This window comes from Astatotilapia calliptera, chromosome 3 (assembly GCF_900246225.1).
Source record: "Astatotilapia calliptera chromosome 3, fAstCal1.2, whole genome shotgun sequence".
Taxonomy (NCBI): Eukaryota; Metazoa; Chordata; class Actinopteri; order Cichliformes; family Cichlidae; genus Astatotilapia; species Astatotilapia calliptera.
The window spans coordinates 34,066,349-34,074,690 of NC_039304.1; the positions used below are offsets into that span (position 1 = coordinate 34,066,349).

Below are 8,342 nucleotides of genomic sequence, written 5' to 3' on the forward strand. Positions count from 1 at the left end.
ATGTTGTTGTGAGGAAAAAATCTTTCTTGATTTGTTATGATGGTATAATTTGAGCTTTAACTCTTGAAGAGTGATTTCAAAACTCAATGAACCTTCTAATACGTCTAATAGTTAAACTAATCTTGACATTTTCATGAACTTTTTAAAAATTATTTTATTGAAAGTCATAAACAATGTCACATATTAGTAAATCAGTCAAGTTTTCTCACCACATCCTCTCTCATCACTGTAGTCCCCACAGTCGTTGAACTTGTCACACACCCACTGCTGAGGAATGCAACGGCCACTGGCGCAAGTGAACTGGTTGCCACTGCAGCTCTGGTAATCTAGACAACCAGTAAGTTAAATGGCAGCCTGTGCTTATTGAACACAATTTAAAATGTAAAAGAGGCTCATAATTAGCTAGCATGTGTGTTCGGTCTCATTCACCCGTACCACAGTTTTGCTCATCACTGTCATCCCCACAGTCATCCCAGTGGTCACACACAAATGACATCGGGATACAGAAGCCATTTGCACATTGGAACTGGTGGATGGGGCAATGCTGAGTTGCTGAAAATAAAACAGAGACTGGATTTACAGGAGGTCCAGCAATATGTTAATTATTAAAATGAGTTATGACTCACAAAAAACTAAAGTAACAAGTGAACACATCTCAATTTAGGTTCATCAAAATCACGAGGAGTCCAGACTGATAAAGATCCAGAGGTACAAAGGTTGAGACTTTACTGCTCTCTGGCACCATAGACTGCTAAACTATAATAATGCATAGCTGGGCTATCATTACCTGTAAACCAAATAAAATTAAAATACTTCATAGCCATTATGCAGAATAAAACTGGCTAATTAGGAGTTAAGCATAACTATCAAAATATATAATATGAAAATAATAAAAATGAACTTTAAAAACTTTTAGTTGCTTTAAAACACGGCAACCATTTTGTGAATATGTTCTTTAAGCAACTGGGATGAAAACATTCTGCAATGTTGCTGCACAACATCATTTCATGCATCATCTTAACACCCCATGCAGGACCTACCATTAGAGGCCAAACAAATATGGTGTCTGGAAATGGCTTTTTGCTATGTTTATACAACAGGAGAACACTAATAAAATTTAGGTAATAGCATATTTTAAAAATATAATTAATAGAAAAAGTATAAATATACATAAATTTATTAGAATTTTTGTTAAATTAGACGCGGAAGAGACTGCAGAAGCCTATTTCTGCTACTGAAGAATTTTTTTGCCGTCCATGAGGCCCAACATCAGGTTGGTATCTCAAGTATCTTGAAATTCTGAGTTTAGTGTGACAAAAGTTTGACTTGCTCACAATTAACCTGAAGTTTTGAGTCGAACTTTTGAGACATGTAACTCAACATGTTGACTTAGCTGTGCTCGGCACTTTAAGGCATGTAAAGGTAAGATAGGTAAGAAAAGTGTTGAATTTTAAAGGTGCAGACAAGACAATGGAAGCTAGTTTCCACAACTGAAAAATGTTTTTCTCCTGTTGGTGAGTTCAAATTTCAGATTGGTATCTTAAAATTCTGACTCACTAACTCAGAATTTTAAGTTGTCAATCTCAAAAGTTCAAGTTACATATCGCAAAGTTTGGATTGACATAGTAGGTGGAAATCTTGAGTTCAGTATGTTGAAAGTCTGACTTGCTCAGACATAACTTGAAATTTTGAGATAAATAAAATTTTTTTTCCTACTTTGGTGGAGTTGAAAACAAGAAGAGTAGAAGCGTTATCTACTCACTACAGTTGAATTCATCAGAGCCGTCTCTGCAGTCTTCTCGTCCATTGCAGTGCTGTGAGTTGTTGTAACAGGCCCCGTTGGCACAGGTTTTCTCAGTGCATTGTGGATAGTCTGCAAACAACAAGTAGTTCCTCCATTACAATTAGAATACTATCATCTAGTAAAGTAACCATGGCCGGTTACATCTAGATCTAAAACTCTTACTGCAGTTATTCTCATCAGAGTTGTCCACGCAGTCCTTTACGTGGTCACATCTGTACTTGCTGGGGATACACTGGCCCTCCCGACAGGTGAACTGGTTTGGGCTGCAGGTCCGTCCACCTGAACCAAAAATATGAAGCTAGGCTTGTTTCAAAAATCCACTTTGTGGGAGAATTAGACTTCTAACAAGGAGCGTAATGTGATTATAGAATTACTTCTTGGTTCAATAAGTCTTTGCCACACTGAAAGCCAAACACAGACTTTACAAAAGAAATGGTTCATAATGTAGATTGTCTGTTATAACGGGTTTGTGTAATGAATAAACCACAGTGTTAACTTTAAATTCATGAATATTGGAAGACCTAAGTTTTAACATTAGATACTTGAAATGCTTAGTTTAGATAGCTTCTTTTACAGATCATTTAAAGAATCAACTTTTTTTTAAATTTTGTATAGTTTCTGTTCCTTTTGAAATTATGAACAATACCTTTAGAGGCCACCTAGTTTAAGTCTTCATTACTTCATTATAAGTACACATTTTTTTTGTCTTGTGATTATGACAGTTTTCAGGACAAACAAAAGTGTTTGTTCATTTCTCTGTTCTTTGACGCCACGTTCAAGCATTCATTCTGCATACCACAGGTTCTTTGCTCATCTGAGCCGTCGATGCAGTCCTCCTCCCCATCGCAGACAAATCCTGATGGGATGCATTCACCGCTTGTCACACATTTAAATTCCTGTGAGGTGCACGACGGAGGTGCTGCAACAAAAGGAGCAAAACAGTTGTTTAGGATACAAAAGAAATGTAAGTCATACAGTTTATGCTTGGCTTCACATTTCTTCTCTTTGTTTTATTTTTGTTACATTAGCAAGAGCACATGTACCAACATATGTCTGACTTCTTAAAGGGATTTTTTTCTGTGATTGTTTGCGATGCTTACGACAGTTCAGCTCATCTGAATCATCTGTGCAGTCTTTCGTTCCGTCACACCTCCAGCCTATGTCGATGCATTGTCCATTGTTGCACTGAAACTGATCACTTCCACAACTTCCTGTAGAGAGATAAAATATCTTTCTTTCTTTTTTTAATGGCCAGCATGTGTGCTTCACATGCACAGGTTTGGTTAGAAATCGTTTACAAAATATACATATAAAAAATAGGTGGAAATCAGGCAGCTAGCTGATATTTAATTGCTTGAAGTCCACGTTTCTTAAGTAAGATGAACATGTTTTATAGTTTTCTTCACAAATGAGTTACTATGTTTATGAGAGCTACTTCCTCCGTGTGCAGCTTCTGAACTTTAAACATGTGAGTCGGCGTTTTAAACATGACTAATTAACACCTCAGCAGTCCAACTTATGACCCAGGAGATTATGAGACCATCATTTTAAACTCATTATCAAACTTTAATTTAGCACAACGTTAACTGAATTCGTGTACTTAGTAGAAAAGCTAGCTTTTTTAATTCTGCTTCATTTTTCCAAATGAAATTTGTGGTTAATCATTTAGTTTTGATTGCAGTTTGGTTTTAGTTAAGAATGAGTTTGCTCTGTTGTTGTTTAAAAATGTTAAAATTTATTAGATCACCCTGGATCACTTCGCTCTTAGACTGAAGGCTTACTTGTTGTTCCCAGAGTATTTAAAAGCAGAATGGGAAGCGGAGCCTTCAGTTTTCAGGCCCCTCTTCTGTGGAACCAGCTTCCTGTTTGGATTTGACAGACAGACACCCTCTCTACTTTCAAGATTATGGTTAAAACTTTCCTGTTTGATAAAGCATATAGTTAAAGCTGGATAAGGTGATTCTCCCTTAGTTGTGCTGCAATAGGTGTAGGCTGCTCGGGGCTTCCCATGATGCATTGTGTGTTTCTTCTTCAGTCACCTTTCTCACTCACTGTGTGTTTACACACCTCTCTGCATTTAACTATTAGTTATTATTAATCTGTGGCTCTCTTTCTCCCCTCACACCAACAGGTTGCAGTAGATGGCCATCCTTCCCTGAGCCTGGTTCTCCCAGAGGTTTCTTCCTGTTAAAAGAGAGTTTTTCTTTTCCACCAACACCAAACCTCTTGCTCATGAGAGGGTGATATGATTTTGCCACATCTTTTCTTTTTTTTTTTCTCTTTGTATTAATATGTGGTCTTAAGCTCATGATATAAAGCACCTTGAGGGAACTGTTGTTGTGATTTGGTGATTTATAAATAAATAGGAACTGAAGTTATTAGACTGGATTAAACCAAACTGCTAAAAATTAAAACCAAAAACATACAGTAGTTTCTTGTTTTTTAAAAAATATTATTTTAGTTTTGTAAGTACACAACATGTTTTCAGATTTTTAAAAATTTACTTTTTGTTTAAGTTCAGTTAACTGAGATTTTTACATTAAATTATAGCATTTATTTTAGGTAGTGGTTAAAAGTATTAACTTTTTTCAGATTTTAGAACTCAAATCACTTACAGAAATTACACATTTTGGTGAAAAAAATCACTGGTATGACACAGTTTTCCCCTTTTTATTGTACTACTAGTGTATTACTTACCTAAAAGTATGCTTTCTTGAAATGAAGAGTGCACACCTACCTTGAACAAGTTTAAATCCCTGGAACAGCAGCAAAAGAATTAGAAGATGAAGACCTTTAAGGTCCATAATTTAAAGCTCTATTTTCTTTTGGAGTGATCTTGTCTTCCTCAGGTCTGGCGTTAGTTTGACAAAGTATGTATGCTCATGTTAAATCTGTGCCCTTACTCTCCCAAACCCAAAAGAGAATGACTTCAGATAGTAGATGTATGGCTCAGACCAATCAAGGAAGGAGTGATCTGAGATGGAGTTATACAGCTTTTTATGGCCAGCTATTTTACATAAACTTGATCTAAGATTAACTTTTAATTGTTGGAATGTTGTCTATGTCAGCAAGAAAAAGCAACTTGTCATATTTGTGTAAGATTATTAAAAAAAAAAAAGGTTAACTAAGTTAAAGCATCGATTATTGGTTCCTTTTAAGTAGCTGGAAGTAGTTATTTTTTAGTTCTATATAAAACATTAGGAATTTATACATTTTAAATTTTGTTGGAAATGTAATGACTATGATTGAGGCATGGTTGATGCTGCCAGGCAGGTTGAAATTAGTATGTCAGAAACTGCTGATCTACTGGGATTTTTTTTCAAAGATCTAAAAAAGAGAAAATATCCAGTGAGCAGCAGTTCTCTGGGTCAGAATGTCTTACTGATGTCAGAGGAGAATGACCAGACTGCTTTGAGCTGATAGGAAGGTAACAGTAACTTCAACTGTACCTTAAAGCAAATTGGCTTTTGGAGCAGAACAACACACCAGGTGCCACTCGAGTCAGTTTAGAGCAGGGAAATAAATATTGTCTGATCAAGCTTGTCTTCTGCTGTGACATTTAGATGGTAGGGTCAGAATTTGGCATAAATAACATGAAAACATGGATCCATCCTACCTTTATGACCTCAGTGTACACATCTACAATTTTTCCAGCACCCTGTTGAATCTACACTACTGGTCAAAGGTTTAGGACCACCCTAATATTATGCTGAAATGAAAGCATAATACAAATAAGCAGTTGGAGTTAAAAAAGAAATCATGTAATCAATTTATAGACCAAAGCATATTCTAAACTTTTGACTCGTAAAAGTAGCCACCTTTGGCACATATAATAGCTGAACACACCTGTGACATTCTTTCAACAATAGAAATCAAATATTCTTCAGAAAGTTCTTCCCATATCTGTTGGAGATGTTCCCATAAATGTGTGGCACTCATAGGTTTCTGTTCCCTGAAAAGGGCCTTTTTGTATAATTCTGTTAGGATGCCTGGGTCGTTGACCCAGGGTTTTGAGTTTATTATATTATTTATCCTTTCTAGTCTTTGGTTTCTTTGTTAGAGTTCTATCTTATGGTTTATGTCTCTGTGTTCTCTAGTTGCTCTGTCTCCCCTGTCAGCTGTATCCCTTTGTCAAGTTCGCGTCTCTGTGTTAGGTTTCCTGTTTTACTTTGAAAGTCCATGTCTCATGTAAATGCGTCTGGTTTTGCTTCCTTTGTCTCGTTAGGCCTGATTTGCCCCAGCTGTGTTTCCCTCCTGTTACCCATTCCCTGATTGCTCCCTCTGTGTATTTAAGCCCTGTGTTTCTCTGTCTGCATAAGTTTACCTTAGAGTCTCAGTTTTGTTACTTTTGGAGTTCAGCCTTAAAGCTGTATTTAAGTTCACCTTTTGTCTCAGACTGTCTGCATTTTAGGTCCTTTTCCTGCCTGCATACAGCCTTCACATAACAAATTCTGATTTGTACACGTTTCTTCAGTTTTGGGAAACCTTACCTTACCTCTGGCAGTTCACCACTTACCTTTGTACCATTTCCAGCTATTCACTGGACTTGAACAACTTAAATTGGAAAGAATAGCTGGAAAAATTGCAGTGTTCTAAAACTTTTGACCAGTAGTGTATGCCACAAAGAATGACGGAAAAGGGGGGTTTAGCTTAGTACTACCAAGATCTAATTAGTAAAGTGTCTAAGTGTATATAAAAAAATTGTGATTTGCATGAGATTTAATCATGCAAGATACAACATCACACAGCATCAGTATTAATCATAGTTAATGCTGTTGCATTTTGACAGTTGTATTTTTTGCACAATATACACTATTAAATATTGTCAGCAATTTTTGCACAATCAAAACAAGCTAACAATTTTTCACACAGGTCTTTCATGTCCCTAAATCCCCTCCCTTCCAGCACACACAAACAACAATAAGTCAAAGATGCTGCCTTAGTGTCAAATGGTGCCACATCACTGAAACATCATCACATTTTCTGACAGTTTCTGCCAACTTCTTTATTGCACTTTATTACTACAGTGTATGACCTTGTCAAAGCAACTCTGCTCAATTGCTTTATAGCACAAATGGATGTCTCCTTGCAGGAGAAATATATAATGATCAATGTTCTTCCAGAATAAATGAAACTAAGCCTAGTGAACAATACTGCATGAGTGAGAGGTCTGTGAGAAAAGCTTCTCTCTGAAATTGTTAAAATTATGTCAATCCCACATTTAAGATTGAAGCCTACCCCTAAAAAGAAAAAATAACAGAAATTGACATAATTTAGTATTTTGGAATTATAATTAACTCTTTCTCTGTCCACACACACACACACACACACACACACACACACACACACACACACACACACACACACCTTTCTATAACGGTTCCTCTTCTTGCTCCTGTTTTTTCTCGGGTCTGCTGACGGAGGTATTCACTAAGCACATCATCAGTTGTGGGGATCTTCATGATGTACTCATAGATCATAGTTCTGACACTCTAGTCCTCAACCTGCTTCACTTCTGCTTGATGTACACTCTTAGGGTGAAACCCTCCGTGCATGGTAAGGAGCTTCCTTGTCTTGATATCAGTGGCTTCTATCGCCTTCTTTGACCAGCTGATTATCCCAGCAGGGTATCTGAACACCGGCAGGGCATGGGTGCTGATTGACCAGATTTTGTTCTTCACATTCAGCAGACTTCTCAGGACTTGCTTTACCTTGTTTGGTTTTATAATGTTACACAAATATAATGTTACACAAATAAACACAAATGTTTATAATGTTACACAAATAGGAGCAAGAACCCAGTGGTTCTTGGGCATATCCTTGACTAATGCCCTTCTACCCCGAATGTTCAGATTGCCCGGGCAGCCAGCTCTAGGAAAAGTCCTGGGGGTTCCAAACTACTTCCATTTACACATGATGGAGGCAACTCTGCTCATTGGGACCTTCAATGCTGCAATTTGTTTTTTCTGTACCCTTCCCCAAATCTGTGCCTCAATACAATGTCTGCAGACATTTCTTTGGACCTAATTGCTTGGTTTGTGCTCTGATCTGCATTGTCAATGCCATATGTACATATGCAGGACCTTTCCAAATCATGTCCAATCAACTGAATTTACCAGCGCTCGAAATATCAGGTTCTGAATTATTTCAAGACAAATGAGGAAATCATGTGGTTTTCCAATTGGTACATCTGCTGTGCATAAAGTTACTGTTTTTCTGTTGTTGTACGTTGCTGTTATAAATTCTATTACAGTGTTTGTTGTTAACTTTTAGTACAGCTGCAGAAATACTCTAATTCTGATTCTACAGTGGTTGGATGTATTAGTGATGGGCAGGAGGAGGAGTCCACATCACTAGTGGATGATTTTGTGGAGTGGTCTGGGAGGCATCAAAAGCCTCTGAGTGTGAAAAACATCATCTTCAGAAGGAAGAGAGTGGTGACATGACCCATGTACATCCTGGATGAAGATGTTGATGTGGTAGAGAAATATAAGTATCTGAGCTTCCACACCAACAACAGACTGAACTCGAATACCAA

At 37.1% G+C, this 8,342-nt stretch overlaps 1 pseudogene; it reads right to left on the reverse strand.

Moving 5' to 3' along the window:
• LOC113014380 (low-density lipoprotein receptor-related protein 2-like) overlaps nucleotides 1–7,284 on the reverse strand; it is a 31,152-nt pseudogene extending 23,868 nt beyond the window's left edge.
• Between the last annotated feature and the right edge of the window lie 1,058 nt (nucleotides 7,285–8,342).